Source organism: Nicotiana tabacum, chromosome 3 (genome assembly GCF_000715075.1).
Source record: "Nicotiana tabacum cultivar K326 chromosome 3, ASM71507v2, whole genome shotgun sequence".
NCBI lineage: Eukaryota > Viridiplantae > Streptophyta > Magnoliopsida > Solanales > Solanaceae > Nicotiana > Nicotiana tabacum.
In genome coordinates this window covers 2,474,698-2,490,500 of record NC_134082.1, presented here as the reverse complement: position 1 = coordinate 2,490,500, position 15,803 = coordinate 2,474,698, and the positions used below count along the sequence as shown (strand labels likewise).

Sequence of the window (15,803 nt, the reverse complement as noted above, 5' to 3'; positions counted from 1 at the left end):
TCCACCTTTTTGGTGAGTATACTCATCTGTGTCATTAAGGTGACCATATTTTCAGCAAGAGTGTTGGATGGATCTAAGGGCACTGAGTGAACTACTGGAGTGATAGGTGCATTCCTGGTTGTCCACCCCGAATTCTGTGCCATCTTGTCAAGCAGGCTCTGGTTTTCTCTCCATGTTTTGCTCAAGAATGCTCCACCAGCTGAAGCATCAACATTAGCCTTCACGCTATCTGTGAAACCCATGTAAAACTGCCGCCCCAACATCTGATCTGGAATACCGTGGTGCGTACATGTAACCAACATCCTTTTGAATCGTTCCCATGTTTCTTGCAGTGTCTCCATTGATTTTTATTTGAAGTTCAAAATTTCATCAACTTGCTGAGCAGTCTTGTTAGGTGGATGAAACGTATTCACAAATTGCTTGACTAACTCCTCCCAAGTCGTGATGGAATTAATGGGGAGTGAGTTTAGCCAAGTCTGGGCAGCTCCTGTCACTGAGAATGGAAACAAGAACAACTTTATTGCTTCCTAGGTTATGTTGGGCTACCTTTGAGTTTTGCAGATTGACAGGAAATTCTTCAAGTGCTGCTGAAGATCTTCAATGTATGACCCCGAAAATAGTTGTAATAACCTGAATTATTTTTATATACTTATTAATTGCGAGACTAGAGAAATTAATTTTTTTTATTTATACCTATTGGGTCAAATATTAACCTAGAGAAAAAAATTATTATAATATATAAGGAAATGTATTAATTAAATGGCTATCGGATTAATTACACATGACAAATTGAGAATTAGAAATAAATAACTTTAGATATTATTTAAAAGATTAATATGTGGGCTAAGCCCACCTATATTTTTATATCTTGTGTGAGAGTGTCTGGGTGTTAAATACATATATTAGGGCTTATATTTGAGAAGAAAAAGAATCAACGGAAGAAACTCTTTGGAATTGCTGGCGGCTGAGTATAGCTCTGTAAGTATACAATCAGATATTGGAATTTCATTGAATACCTCTTTGTAGTAACTCCTTCCTTTGTTTTGAAAGAAGAATAAAGTGAGCATTAAATAACTAGTGTCATTGTAATGATTAAAAATTAATATTATGTGTGTAATGATTATACAATGATTGATTAGCAGATTATATAGAAATATAGGAAATTCAAAAATAAGATAATCTGATCCCTTTCTTTCTCATCTTTAACCTAGAACTAGAATACATAATAATCATAATGATTGGGTAATCATGAGGTGTGAAATTGTACAATAAAACAGTAGTCAAATTGGTTAGCACGAATAATCAATGTTCCGCAACTGTTAAGTTATATTTGAGACCACTGTCTCTACGTGCACTACTAAAAATACAACGTTTGATATTGATTTGGGTACATAATCGGATTAATTAGATTGAGGGTTGACTTTGATTTGGATTTGTTCTAAAATTATAGAAAGTATTTATCTAGACTAATTAGGACGTGTTATTTAACATATTGAATAGATTGAGGCCATGGGACGACGTTTGTTTGGTGTTCTAGACGTTGCAAAGTTGGGGAACTTCTCGTTAGTGAGGTAAGTGAGACTTTAAGCTTTGATGCTTGCTTTTTCAAAACCCGTTTTGAAAATATATTTTGTTTGCCTGGTCCATGTGTTGGGACAAGCGTGCGCTTGGCAGCATCGGTAGTCGTTGACCAGCCGTAAATATATATTATTTTGTAGAAAGCTAAAGCATTTAATTAGTGATTTGTGATGTAGTGTAGCTTAGCCTCGTGCTATGGCGTTAGGCGTTAGAAATTATTTCTTCGCTGCCGTAATGTATTTGGGGCATCGGTATGCCGCCGCTATATATTTGGGGCATTATGTATGCCGCCATAATAGATTTAGGGCATTGTGTATGCCGCCGCTATATATTTGGGGCATTGTGTATGCCGCCGTAGTAGATTTGGGGCATTGTGTATGCTGCCGGGGACTCGTTGGGGTGTTTGGTTAATTTCCTACACTGCCGTTAATGACAATTCCTTAATATAGATTGTGTTGAGATTTATAAAGTATTGCTGTTGAATAATTGTTTGGACCTTACAGAGTAATTATATGATAAAAGAATTTCTGTGCATATTATTTGTGTGCTTGTTGTGTATTTGTATTTTCTAACACTTGTTCCATAGGTATTCAGAGTGGCAGGTTGGGGATCTTACCGGGTTATATTTATGTATAAATCACTCCTTACCTGCTTGTCTATGCGGATACTATTGGTGAAGACGGAGCTAGTAGCCGACGAGTTCGCTAGAGTTGATTCAGTTATTGAGGTGAGCCCGCCGCATTGTTCGTGGAGGCAGCCCAAAGAGTCTTTATCATTTATTCATATGAGGTCTTTTGTAATTCTCTTAGATGCTCCATGGTCTAGTGTGGGATTTGGGCTAGAGTTTTAATCTAATATTTTGAGATATTAATTGTTCGTAATAGTTATCAGATTATTTGGATACTCATTTAATTAATTAAATGCTGCAAATTAATGGCTAAGGTAAGAAAATATGGTTCGCCCGGCAGGTGGTGTTAGCTGGGTGCCAGTCACGTCTAAGGGGTAGTTTGTGACGTGACAATAGTCCCTTGTTTTGCAACAAGTGTAGCATGTTGTTTGTGATTTGAAAAGATTCAGCCTGTATCTGCGGGACTACTATCGTTATGGCCAAATTATCTTCTGTGGGTTGCGCCTAGTCATATAGAGGAGCCTCTGGCACAAGAGGTGCTACTGGCGCAGCTGGGTCTAACACGTTATCCCCCATGTCTGGTTCGAGTTGTTTAGTTGATTGTTGTTGTTGTTGTTGTTTGTTTTTTCGGTTGGCCCAATTCAAGGCCTTGAAAACTTTCTCGAGATCTGATAATGCTTCAAATACTTCACTAGTTCTCAATGAGTTTCTAGGCATGCACCTGTACAACCAAGTCAACAAACATTAAAATTTCAATGTGTAGATTGAAAATAAAGAAAACAGACTAAACTAAGAATTTTTGTATTTCTTTCAACTGTAATTGTTAACACCGTTAATTCTTCGGCAACGACGCCAAAATTTGATCACACCCAACTATGCCTTATAAAAAGGACAAGTGGTCGCTACAAATATAATCCGAGTATTTATCCCAGAGTCGAATCCCGCAGGGAATTAATCTACCAATTACTCTTGTCAGACTCACTGAATTCTTTGTAATTAACTTTCCAGATATTTTGAATAAGAATTGGTGATATTTTTACTAACTATAACTGAATGAAAGTAATAAAACTAAAAGTTAACTATGATTGGGTTGTAAACAATTAAGAGATGGATCTAAGATTGTGATTTCCCCTATTGATGAAATTTCTTCCTATTATGTTCCACATAGATTTGCCTAAACGTCTCTATCTATCATGAGCACTCTTACTACCGTAAATATCTGCCGAGTAATTACGACAATTTACTAGACGCACTCTCCGGAGTTACGCTAGCTAGCTTTTATTACAGCTCACTTTAGATTGCACCCAAGGTTTCGTTATCCCTAATCCCACCTTTAAACCGTCGGTTATTGATCCCTCATATACTCTGGGAGTGGTATTTTTCAACAATTACCTAAATATGCACTCTCTCCCGAGTAATACATACTAAATAGGCATAGCTAATTGAGGATCCTATCAATTAACTACAACAAGAACCTAGTTGAACAAATAGAGATTAACCTGGGCAAACTATATTAACATAACACGAAGTTCATCCTTCAACAGGTTCCATCAAAACCCTAGACTAAATAATTAGCTACTCATAATCGTATTCATACTATCAACAACAAAATTCATCATAATTGATAAATACAAAAGGAAGAAAGGTAGAACTCGATGTCGAATTATCCTCCTTGCCTCTTGCCTCCAACTAAGCTGTAAAAACCTTGATAGTCTCCCTTTGGGCGAGCTGGGCCTCTTATAGGTTAAGTGGAATTACCCAGAACTTCCAAGTTTACCCCTGAGATTATATGCTCCGAACTGAACGAGCGCAGCCGCGCTTGTGCCCGCGCTAATGGCCGCGCATATAGCATAGTATTCTGCCTCGAATTCCCGGGCTAGCGCGGTCGCGCTAAGGGCGCGCTAATGGCCGCGCTAATCTGGCCAGCATTTTATCACTTCTTTTCTCTCTTCTTTCACACGTTCTCAGCTTCGAGGGGTTTCCCTTACTTTAATTTAGCTTCAAACACTGTACTAAGTCCTCATAAATGCAACTCACTCCTGCAAAACATGAAATTCACAATTAGAATCAATTTATTGTCATTTAACCATCCTAAAACAGTGAAGTATAGTCAAGTTGGGGCATAAACAGTCGCCAAACTACATGAATCTAGCCTATTATCACCCCCTATCAAGGGTCATGTCCTCGGTAAGCTCCAGTAGTGTCATGTCCTGCCTAATCACCTCTCCCCACTACTTCTTTAGCCTACCTCTACCCCTCCTTATACCCACTAATGCCAACCTCTCATACCTCATAACTGGGGCATCTATGCTTCTCCTCTTCACATACCCAAACCATATCAGCCTCGCCTCCTGCATCTTATCCTCTACGGGTCCACTTCTACCTTTTTCCGAATAACTTCATTCTTATTCTTTTCTAATTTGGTATGCCCACACATCTATCTCAACATTCTCATTTCAGCTACTTTCATCTTCTGAACATGAGAGTTCTTGACTGGCCAACACTCCATCTCATACAACAATGTTGGTCTAATCACCACTTTGTAGAACTTACTTTTAAGTTTTAGTGGCACATTCTTATCACACAAGACTCCAGAAGCAAGCCTCCATTTCATCCACCCTGCTTCAATACAATGTGTGACATTCTCATCAATCTCCCCACTTCCCTGTATTATAGATCAAGTTAGTTGAAACTATCTCTTTTGGGGATGACCTGAGCCCCCAGCCTCAAATCCATGTCCGCTACGTGTTTTACGTCGCTAAACTTATACTCCAAGTATTTTGTCTTGGTGTTGCTCAACCTGAAACCTTTAGACTCAAGGGTCTGATGCCAAACCTCCAACCTCTCCTTAAAACCACCTCGCGTCTTGTCAATCAGAACGATGTTGTATGCAAATAACATACACCATAACACCTCCTCTTGAATATGATGCGTCAGTGCGTCCATCACCAAAGAAAGAAAATAAAAACGGACTAAGGGCTGATCCCTAGTGTAACCCCATAATATTTTGGAGTTATTATTTAAAACTCTCCACCACTAACTATTATAAACAATATATTTTGTCGTTATATAGCTTGACAACATCTTCTATTACCTTTTCTTATGATTGGAAAATATTTCTTTTATGAACTCAGTTTCTTCCAATTTTAAGAAAATGACTTTTCCATCAAGAGTAAAAATACTTTTTGAAATTATTTGGTTTCACAACCCAAATTTCACTATAGGTCGTGATGGCGCCCAAGTCCGAAATCATCATACGAACCTGTTGGAACCTTCAAATTCTGATTCCGAGGTCGTTTACTCAAAACATTGACCAAAGTCAAACTTAGTCTTTTAAGCCAACTTTAAGGAATCAAGTGTTCCGATGTCAACCAAAACTCTTCCAAATTCTGAACCAACCATCCCCACAAGTTATAAATCAGTAAAAGCAAGTGTAGGAAGTCTTATTTAAGGGAACGGGGTTCTAAAAAGCAAAACGACCAATCAGATCGTTACATTCTCCACCTCTTAAACAAATGTTCATCCTTGAACGAGTTTAGATTCATACCTGAAGGGCTAAATAAGCGTGGATATCTGTTTTGCATGTCCTCCTTGGAATCCCAGGTCGCCTCCTCGATTGGTTGGCCCCTCCACTGGACCTTTACTGCAGAAATCCTCTTGGACCTCAACTGGCGATCCTGTTTATCAACAATGGCAACTGCTCCTCCTCATAACCCAAGCTCTCATCTAGCTGAATAACATTAAAGTCGAACACATGAGATAAGTCGGTGTGATACCTCCTAAGCATAGTTATGTGAAAAATTGGTTGAACTCTTGATAAGCTGGGGGGTAAAGCAAGCTCATAGGCAACCTCCCCAACTCGCCTTAACACATCAAATGGGCCTATAAACCTTGGGCTCAGCTTCCCCTTCTTCCCGAACCTCATGATACCCTTCATCAGCGAGACTTTAAAGAGAACCTTCTTGCCCACCATAAATGATAAATCACGCGCCTTCTAACCCACGTAACTCTTCTATCTGGATTGTGCTGTGCGAAGCCTCTCCTATATCAACTTTACCTTCTCCAAGACATCCTTCACTATGCCGGTGCCATATAACCTAGAGTCACCACGCTCAACCATCCGTTCGGTGAACGATATAGCCGGCCATATAAAGCCTCAAATGGAGCCATCTCTATGTTGGACTGATAATTGTTGTTGTAAGCAAACTCGGCCAAAGGAAAGAACTGATTCCACTACCCTCCAAAGTCAATCACACACGCTTTAAGCATGTCCTCCAAAATCTGAATTGTCCGCTCTGACTGCTCGTCGATCTGTGGGTGAAATGCTATATTGAGCTCTACACGAGTCCTAAATTGCTCTATACGGCTCTCCATAAATGGGAAGTGAACTGAGGGCCTCTATATGATATGATGGAAATAGGCACACCGTGCAACCGAACTATCTCCCGAATGTAGATCTATGCCAACCTTTCTGAAGTATAAGTAGTCACAACCGGAATGAAGTGTGCCGACTTGGTCAACCTGTAGACAATGACCCAAGCTGCATCAAACTTCCGCAATTTTCGCGACAACCTAACTACGAAGTCCATAGTAATGCACTCCCACTTCCACTCAGGTATAAGTATCTGTTGAAGTAGGCCACCTAGCCTCTGATGCTCATACTTAATCTACTGGAAATTTAAACACCTAGCCACATACTCAACTATGTCTTTCTTCATCCGCCACCACCAATAATGCTACCTCAGGTCACGATACATCTTTGTAGCACCTAGATGAATGGAATACCGTGAACTGTGTGCCTCCTCTAGAATCCTCTCCCTCAAGCCATCGGCATTAGGAACACATAGGCGATCCTAGAGTCGCAGAACGCCATCCTCACCAATAGAAACCTCTTTGGTGCTACCCTGTAGAACCATCTCTCTGAGAACTGCCAAATGTGGATCATCGAACTGCTGAGCCTTGATCTGCCCCAATAATGAAGACTGAGCAACAACACACGCAAGCACTCGGCCGGGATCTGAAATTTCCAGCCTCACAAGTTTGTTAGCCAAGGATTGAATATCCAAAGCTAGTGGCCTCTCCTCTGCTGAAATGAATGCTAAGCTACCCATACTTTCTGCTTTCCTACTCAAGGCATCCGCAACCACATTTGCTTTCCGAGATAATAAAGAATGGTGATGTTATAATCCTTTAGTAACTCAAGCCATCTACGCTACCTCAAATTGAGATCTCTCTGCTTGAACAAATGCTATAAGTTGCGATGATCAGTATAAACCTCACATGACACCCCATACATATAATGCCTCCATATCTTAAGAGCATAAACAATCGCTGCTAACTCTAGGTCGTGCATAGGGTAATTCTTCTCATGAATCTTCAGCTGATGTGAAGCGTATGCAATAACTCACTAATTGGCTCCAACCCTACACCACTATATAATGGCAAGGAGTGGTCGATGCAGATTTTACCCAAAAGGTCGGGATCGATTTCCAGGGGGAGTTAATATTGGTTGGGAGTTGGATTTCTATCTAATCTAGCTACGCGTGTTGCTCTTAATTGAACTTCTAACCATGCTTTGGATTTGTTACTATTCTACTATGCTGAAAATAATCTAAGTACAATATTTTTGTAAGATTTTTCTCAATTAGTGTCACGACCCTAAATTCGTGCCCAGTCGTGATGGCACCTATCGTGAAACAAGGCCAGTCGACACAACACCCAATTCATTTTTAAACAGTTATAATAACATAATTTAAGTCATTAACATGCTAATAATCCCCAAAATAAAAGTGAAATAGTACAATTTGCGGAAACCAACACAACCCAACATCGGGGTGTTACCAGTCATGAGCATCTAACATAAGTCTAAGAGTATGAAAGAGTTTATAAAGTCTATTACAGAACTAGAACAAGGGAAATAAAATATGAGGGAGAAACACTGGGCTGCGAACGCCGAGCAACTACCTAGTGGACTCCGAATAGCCTGCTGGGAGCAATCAACCCTCACTGGCGGGACCCGAAGCTCCTGAATCTACACACAGGGTGCAGGGAGTAAAGTGAGTACTCCAACTCAGTGAGTAATAAAAATAAATGAAGACTGAGCGATAAGAAAAACACGTAAAACACAGCAAAATGCTACAAAGAGGTAGTGTAAAACCAATACAATGCAATAAAATAGTGAAATCGTATAAAAACACCTTAGTTCAGTATAAGCTCCTTTTAAAACACCTTTTTAACAGTTAAACAAGTAAATGAGAAGCAGAGAGAAAAGATAAACACATAAAACTGGCTCCTTGGGCACAATATCAACAGAACCAGTCCCTCGAGCAATAACATGGAACAACACCAGCCCCTCGAGCTATATCACATATCACACTGGGTACCCGCGCTCACTAGGGGTGTACAGACTCCGGGAGGGGCCCCTTACGGCCCAAGCGCAATATCAAGCCATCTCGTTGCATAATCAAATAGGCTCTCCACCTCATGTCAAACCACCATGTGGCATACAACTCAGGCCCTCGGCCTCATAATAATAATCAGTACAACACTGCTGCGGCGTGCAGCTCGATCCCATAATAATCCTCACAACATAGGCCCTCGGCCCTACTCAGTCAGAAATCTCTAAAAGCCACTCGGGCACAGTAAAATATGATGCTCAGCTCAAAATATCATTTAAAGTATTAAAACAGAGTAAACATGGTTGAGTTATGAAAATAGTATAATATAGCATGACTGGGTACAAATATAAAATCAAAACAGTGAGGAAATAGCAGTAAAAATTCCCTAAGGGTCCAAATAGTTGGCACGAGGCCCAAATATGGCATTAAGCCCAAAACATGATGATAGCAAACAGTTTTCAATCAAATACGCGGTAAAACAGTCATTCGGGATGGACTAAGTCACAATCTCCAACGGTGCACGACCCGATGCTCGTCATCTAGCATGGGCGTCACCTTAATATAGCACAACGATGTGAAATCCAGGGTTTCATATCCTCAGGACAACATTTACAATCATTACTCACCTTTATCCGGTCCAAACTCTAGTTCACAATGCCTTTGCCTCTCGAATCGGCCTCCGTATGCTCCAAATATAACCAAAATCAGTCAAAACCATCAAAATAGGCTAAGGGAACAAAGTCCACTCGAAAGAAATCAAATTACAACACAAATCCCGAAACTGGCCAAACCCGACCCCCGGGCCCACGTCTCGGAATCCGATAAAAATTACATCAATAGACTCCTTATCACCCCTCGAGTTCATTCATATCAAAAGTACCAAAATCCAACCACAAACGACCCCTCAAATCCCAAATTCTAGGTTTCCAATTATAAGCTCTAGTTCTTCAATATTAAGGATTAAATTCCATAATTTCCATGATTAGTTAGGTAGAAATCACATTAGGATTTTGTATTAAGTCCATAAATCTTACCTCCAAGTGCTCCCCCTTGATTCCCTCTTCAATCCCCTTCAAAAAGTTTCAAAATCGCCCAAACATGGAGGAACTTAGACCCAAAATCGCGGAAATGGGTCTTTTAAACATTCTTCCCAGCACTTAACTTCCCCTCTCATCGCGAATGCGGCTCCCCACCCGCAAACGCGAAGAACAAATCCTATAGGACCCCATCTGCTCACCTACCTCTACGCGAACGTGACATGAACCTTGCGAACGCGATGACCACGAGCCTCAACCCTTCGCAAATGTAGGATCACCTTCGCGAACCCGAAGGCCAATATTCCAACCTCACACCTTTACCCTTAGCGAACGCAAGGGCCTACTCGCGAACGCGAAGAACAACAGTCTTCAACATCAACAGTAGATTTTCTGCAATTTTATCCAACTTGAAATGGTCCGTTTAACCACCCGAAACTCACCCGAGGGCCTCTCGACCTCAATCAAACATGCCAACCTATCCCATAACATTATTCAAACTTGTTCCAACCTTTGGAACGCTCAAAACAACATCAAAAAACCAAATTTGCATCGGATTCAAGCCTAAGAATTCCAAAATCTTCCAAATTCCGCTTTCGATCTAAAAGTCTATCAAACCACGTCCGAATGAACTGAAATTTTGCAGACACATCCCAAATGACACAACAGACCTACTGCAACTTCCAAAATTCCATTCCAACCGCTATATCAAAATCTCACATATCAACCGGAAAACGCCAAAATTCCAATTTTGCCAATTCAAGCCTAAATCTACTCCATACCTTGAAATCACATTCCGATCAAACTCCTAAGTCCCAAATCACCTCCTAAAGCTATCCAAACCATCAGAATTCATATCCGAGCCCTTTAACATATAATTCATCATTCGGTTGACTTTTTAAACTTAAACTTACTAGATAAAAGACTAAATGTCTCAAACCTTACCAATACCTCTCCGAACCCGAGCCAACCAACCCGATAATACAAAATACAGCTAAAAAGGCAATAAGAAGCAGAAATGGGAGAAACAGAGCGACAACTCATGAAACGACCGGCCGGGTCATTACATCGTCACCCTCTTAAACAAACATTCTTTCTCGAATGAGTCAAGAAACATATCTGAAGCCTCAAACAGGTGAGGATATCTGCTCCACATCTCCTGCTCGGTCTCCTAGGTAGCCTCCTCCATGGTCCAACCTCTCCACTGCACGTTCACTGAAGCTATATCCTTTGACCTTAACTTTCGAACCTGGCGCTCCAAAATAGCTACTGGCTCCACATCATAAGTCAAATCATTATCTAACTGAATCGTGCTGAAATCCAAAATATGAGACGGATCCCCAATATATTTCCGGAGCATAGAAACATGAAATATTGGATGCACACTCGACAATCTGGGTGGCAAAACAAGCTCATAAGCCACCTCCCCAATCCTCCGAAGCACCTCAAACGACCCAATGAACTGAGGACTCAATTTACCCTTCTTCCCAAATCTCATAACACCCTTCATGGGTGAAATCTTCAACAGAACCTTCTCACATACCATGTAGGACACATCCCGAACCTTCATATCAGCATAACTATTTTATCTCGATTGCGCTGTACGAAGACTCTCCTAAATTACCTTCACCTTTTCTAAAGCATCCTGCACCAAGTCTATCCCTAATAGCCTAGCCTCACCCTGCTCAAACCAACCAACTGGAGCTCTACACCGCCTCCTATACAAAGCCTCATATGGAGCCATCTGAATACTTGACTGGTAGCTGTTGTTATAAGCAAACTCTGCGAGCGGTAGAAGCTGATCCCACGACCCTCCGAAATCAATGACACAAGCGCGCAACATGTCCTCCAATATCTGAATAGTGCGCTCGGACTGCCCGTCCATCTGAGGGTGAAAAGTTGTGCTCAACTCAACTTGAGTACCTAACTCTCGCTGCACAGACCTCCAAAACTGCGAAGTAAATTGAGTGCCCCTATCTAAAATGATGGAAACTGGGACACCATGCAAATAAACAATCTCCCGGATATAGATCTCTGCCAACCACTTTGAAGAATAGATGGTACACACAGGAATGAAGTGTGCGGACTTGGTCAGCCGATCCACAATCACCCAAACAACATTGAACTTCTTCAAAGTCCGTGGGAGCCCAACTACAAAGTCCATGGTGATCCGCTCCCACTTCCACTCTGGAATATCCATCTGCTGAAGCAAGCCACCCAGTCTTTGATGCCCATATTTCACCTGCTGACAATTGAGACACTATGCCGCAAATCCCACAATGTCCTTCTTCATTCTCCTCCACCAATAATGTTGTCTCAGATCCTGATACATCTTCGCGGCACCCGGATGAATGGAATACCGCGAGCTATGGGCCTCCTCCAGAATCAACTCCCGAAGACCATCTACATTGGGCACACATATCTGGCCCTGCATCCTCAACACACCATCATCACCAATGGTCACATCTCTGGAATCATCATGCTAAACTCTGTCCTTAAGGACAAGTAAATAAGGATCATAATACTGGGCTCTCTGATGCGATCAAATAAGGAAGATCGAAAAATCACACAAGCCAATACTCGACTGGGCTCTGAAATATCTAACCTCACGAACCGATTGGCCAAGGCTTGAACATCAACTGCATGAGGTCTCTCCCCAACTGGAATATATGCCAAACTCCCTATACTCACCGCCTTTCTACTCAAGGCATCGGCCACCATATTGGCCTTCCCCGGATAGTACAAAATAGTAATATCATAATCATTTAACAGCTCCAACCATCTTCGCTGCCTCAAATTGAGATCCTTCTGCTTGAACAAGTGTTGGAGGCTACGATGATCAGTAAACACCTCACAAGACACACCATACAAATAATGCCTCCAAATCTTCAACGCGTGAACAATGGTAGCTAACTCCAAATCATGAACAACGTAGTTCTTCTCATGGGGCTTCAATTGATGAGAAGCAAAATCTATAACTCTACCATCATGCATCAATCCACACCCAATACCAACTCTCGAAGCATCACAATACACGATGTATGAACCTGAAGCTGATGGCAAAACTAACACTAGAGCTGTGATCAAGGCAGTTTTAAGCTTCTGAAAGCTCTCCTCACACTCGTCCGACCACCTAAATAGAGCACCCTTTTAAGTCAACTTGGTCAAGTGCGATGCGATAGATGAGAATCCCTGAACAAACCGGCGGTAATCACCCGCCAAAGCAAGAAAGCTACAAATCTCTGTGACTGAGGACAGTTTGGGCCAACTCTGAACCGCCTCTATCTTTTTCGGATTAACCTGAATACCCTCATTGGACACCACATGCCCCAAGAAAGCCATTGAACTGAGCCAAAACTCACACTTGGAGAACTTTGCATAAAGCTCCTCCTCCCGCAATCTCTACAACACAACTCTCAAATACTCCGCGTGCTCCTCCTGACTATGTGAGTACACAAGAATATCATCAATGAAAACTATGGCAAATGAGTCGAGATGAGGTAGAAACACGTTGTTCATCAAATGCATGAGCGTCGTTGGGGCATTGGTCAGCCTAAAAGACATCACCAAGAACTCATAATGACCATATCGGGTCCTGAAAGCTATCTTAAGAATATTCGAGTCCCTGATCTTCAACTGGTAATAACCTGAACGGAGATCAATCTTAGAGAACACTCTCGCTCCCTGAAGCTGGTCAAACAAATCATCAATGAGAGACAAATGATACTTGTTCTTGATTGTTACTTTGTCCAACTACTTGTAATCAATGCACATTCTCATCGTGCCATCCTTCTTCTTCACAAATAAAATAGGCGCACCCCAAGGCGATACACTAGGTCGAATGAACCCCTTATCAAGGAGTTCCTGAAGCTGCTCCTTTAACTCTTTTAACTCCGCTGGTGCCATACGATACGACAAAATAGAAATGGTCTGAGTGCCCGACACCATATTAATACCAAAATCAATATCTCTGTCCAGTGGCATGCCCGGTAGGTCTACAGGAAACACATCGGGGATTTCACAATAGGAACAAAATCAATATTAGGAGTCTCTCCACCGACATCCCTTATAAAGGCTAAGTAAGAAAGACAACCCTTCCCAACCATACGCTGGGCCTTCAAGAATGAAATTACTCTACTGGGAACATAATCAGTCGAACCTCGCCACTCAATTCGTGGCACACCCAGCATAGCCAATGTCACTGTCTTTGCATGACAATCCAAAATAGCACGATACAAAGATAGCCAATCCATGCCTAATATAACATCAAAGTCTACCATACATAACAACAACAGATCCACTCGGGTCTCCAGACCCATAATAGTCACCACACATGACCAGTACACATGATCTACAACAACAGTATTACCCACCAGAGTAGATACACAAATAATTGAAACAAGAAACTTACGGGGTGTATCCAAATAACGAGCAAAGTATGATGACATATAAGAATAAGTGGAACCGAGATCAAATAATACAGAGGCATTTCTATGGCAGACTAAGACAATACCTGTGATCATGACGTCTGAAGTAATAACATCGGGTCTAGCCGGAAGTGCATAGAAACGGGCCTGACCGCCACTTGATCAACCTTCTCCTCTAGGGCGACCCCTAACTGACTAACCTCCACCCCTAGCTGGGTGGGTGGGTGGTGGTGAAGTAACTGGCGCTGAAGCCGATGGCTGACTCCTCTGCTAAGATGACCCTTTAAGAAGATGAGGACACTACCTCCACATATGACCTATCTCTCCATACTCATAGCAACTTCTGGGTGCCGGTGACGGGGACTGAAGGGAACCCCTAGCACCAGAATAACTAGCAGATGTACCTGGCATAGAAGAACCCTGAACTAATGGAGCACGGGACGAACTCTGAGCTGGAAGGGCACTAAGTGATGACTGGCCCTAATGAGAACTATGAGAACCATGACCCGATGGTGCCCCACGATAACTTGGGCGAGCTGGCTGAGCATGCCTAAATGGACTACCTCTGCCGTGCTGAAACTAACCTCTCGAATGAAAACCACCATAACTACCAGATCCCCGAGGCCTCTTGGCCTCCCTCTCATCTTGCTCTTGGCGACGAACTGACTCAATCTCACGAGCAATGTCCACAACCTCCTCAAAAGTATCACCAGACACCCTCTCCCCGGTCATGAGAATATGAAGCTAATACGTGAGGCCTTCAATGAACCTCCTAATCCTCTCTCTCTTAAGAACCAACCAAACAACATGATGAGCTAACTTCGAGAACCTCATCTCATACTGCATCACAGTCATCTCTCCTTGACACAACCACTCAAACTGCCTGTGCAGCTCCTCTCTGCCCGACTGTGGCACATACTTCTTCAAAAGAAAGAATAGAGAACTGCTGCCAAGTAAGGGGTGCTGCACTAACAGGCCTACGCTTCTCATAAGCCTCCCACCAAGTGAAAGCAGCTCCAAAAAACTGAAAAGTAGTGAAAGCGACCCCGCTGGTCTCCAGAATACTCGATGTGCGAAGAATCTGCTGACACTTGTCCAAGAAACCCTGGGCATCCTAGCCCTCTACACCATTGAAAGTCGGAGGCTGAAGTCTACCAAACCTCTCTAACCTGCGCTGCTCGTCCTCTGGCATGGCAGGGGCTACATTATCCTGAGCAACTGCAACTGGTTGGGCTGGATGTGCCCCCAGTGTCTGAAGTCCCTGTACGTCCTGCTCAGGTGTGCGAGCGGCGGGAGTCTGGGTGCCTTCCCCGGCCTGAGAAGTAGCTACGGCTGTAGTAACTGAGACCGCCTGAGTTAGGCCAGTGCATACTGATAGAATCTGAGCCAAGGCCTCCTGAAGACCCGAAATCACAATGGGCACAACTGGTGCCTGCTAGAGCGTCCACAATTGGGACCTGATCCTAAACTAGGGCGACTGGTGGATCTGCAGGTACTACCCTAGTTGCTGTGCAGGCTACACCCCTGCCCCTACCATGGCCTCGACCGTGTCCTTGGCCTCTAGTGGATATAGCTGGTGGTATTGGTGGTCGTCTATCCTAACCGGTTGCTCGTGTTCTTGCCATCTGTGAGAGAATAGAAAAACAAAAGTTTAGTACACAGATCAACAGATTCGCATGACAAGAATTTCAAGAATATGGAGTTTTTCCTAAAGGTTCTACAACCTCTCGAGGATAAA

The 15,803-nt window shown here is 42.4% G+C and overlaps 1 long non-coding RNA gene across 1 annotated transcript; it reads left to right on the top strand.

Annotated features, from left to right (window-relative positions):
• Nucleotides 1-894: 894 nt before the first annotated feature.
• On the top strand, nt 895-2,449 carry LOC142174702 (uncharacterized). Its single transcript, XR_012703734.1, has 3 exons — nt 895-978; nt 1,501-1,571; nt 2,165-2,449. It is a non-coding gene; the product is annotated as an uncharacterized LOC142174702 (long non-coding RNA).
• The last annotated feature ends 13,354 nt before the right edge of the window (nt 2,450-15,803 follow it).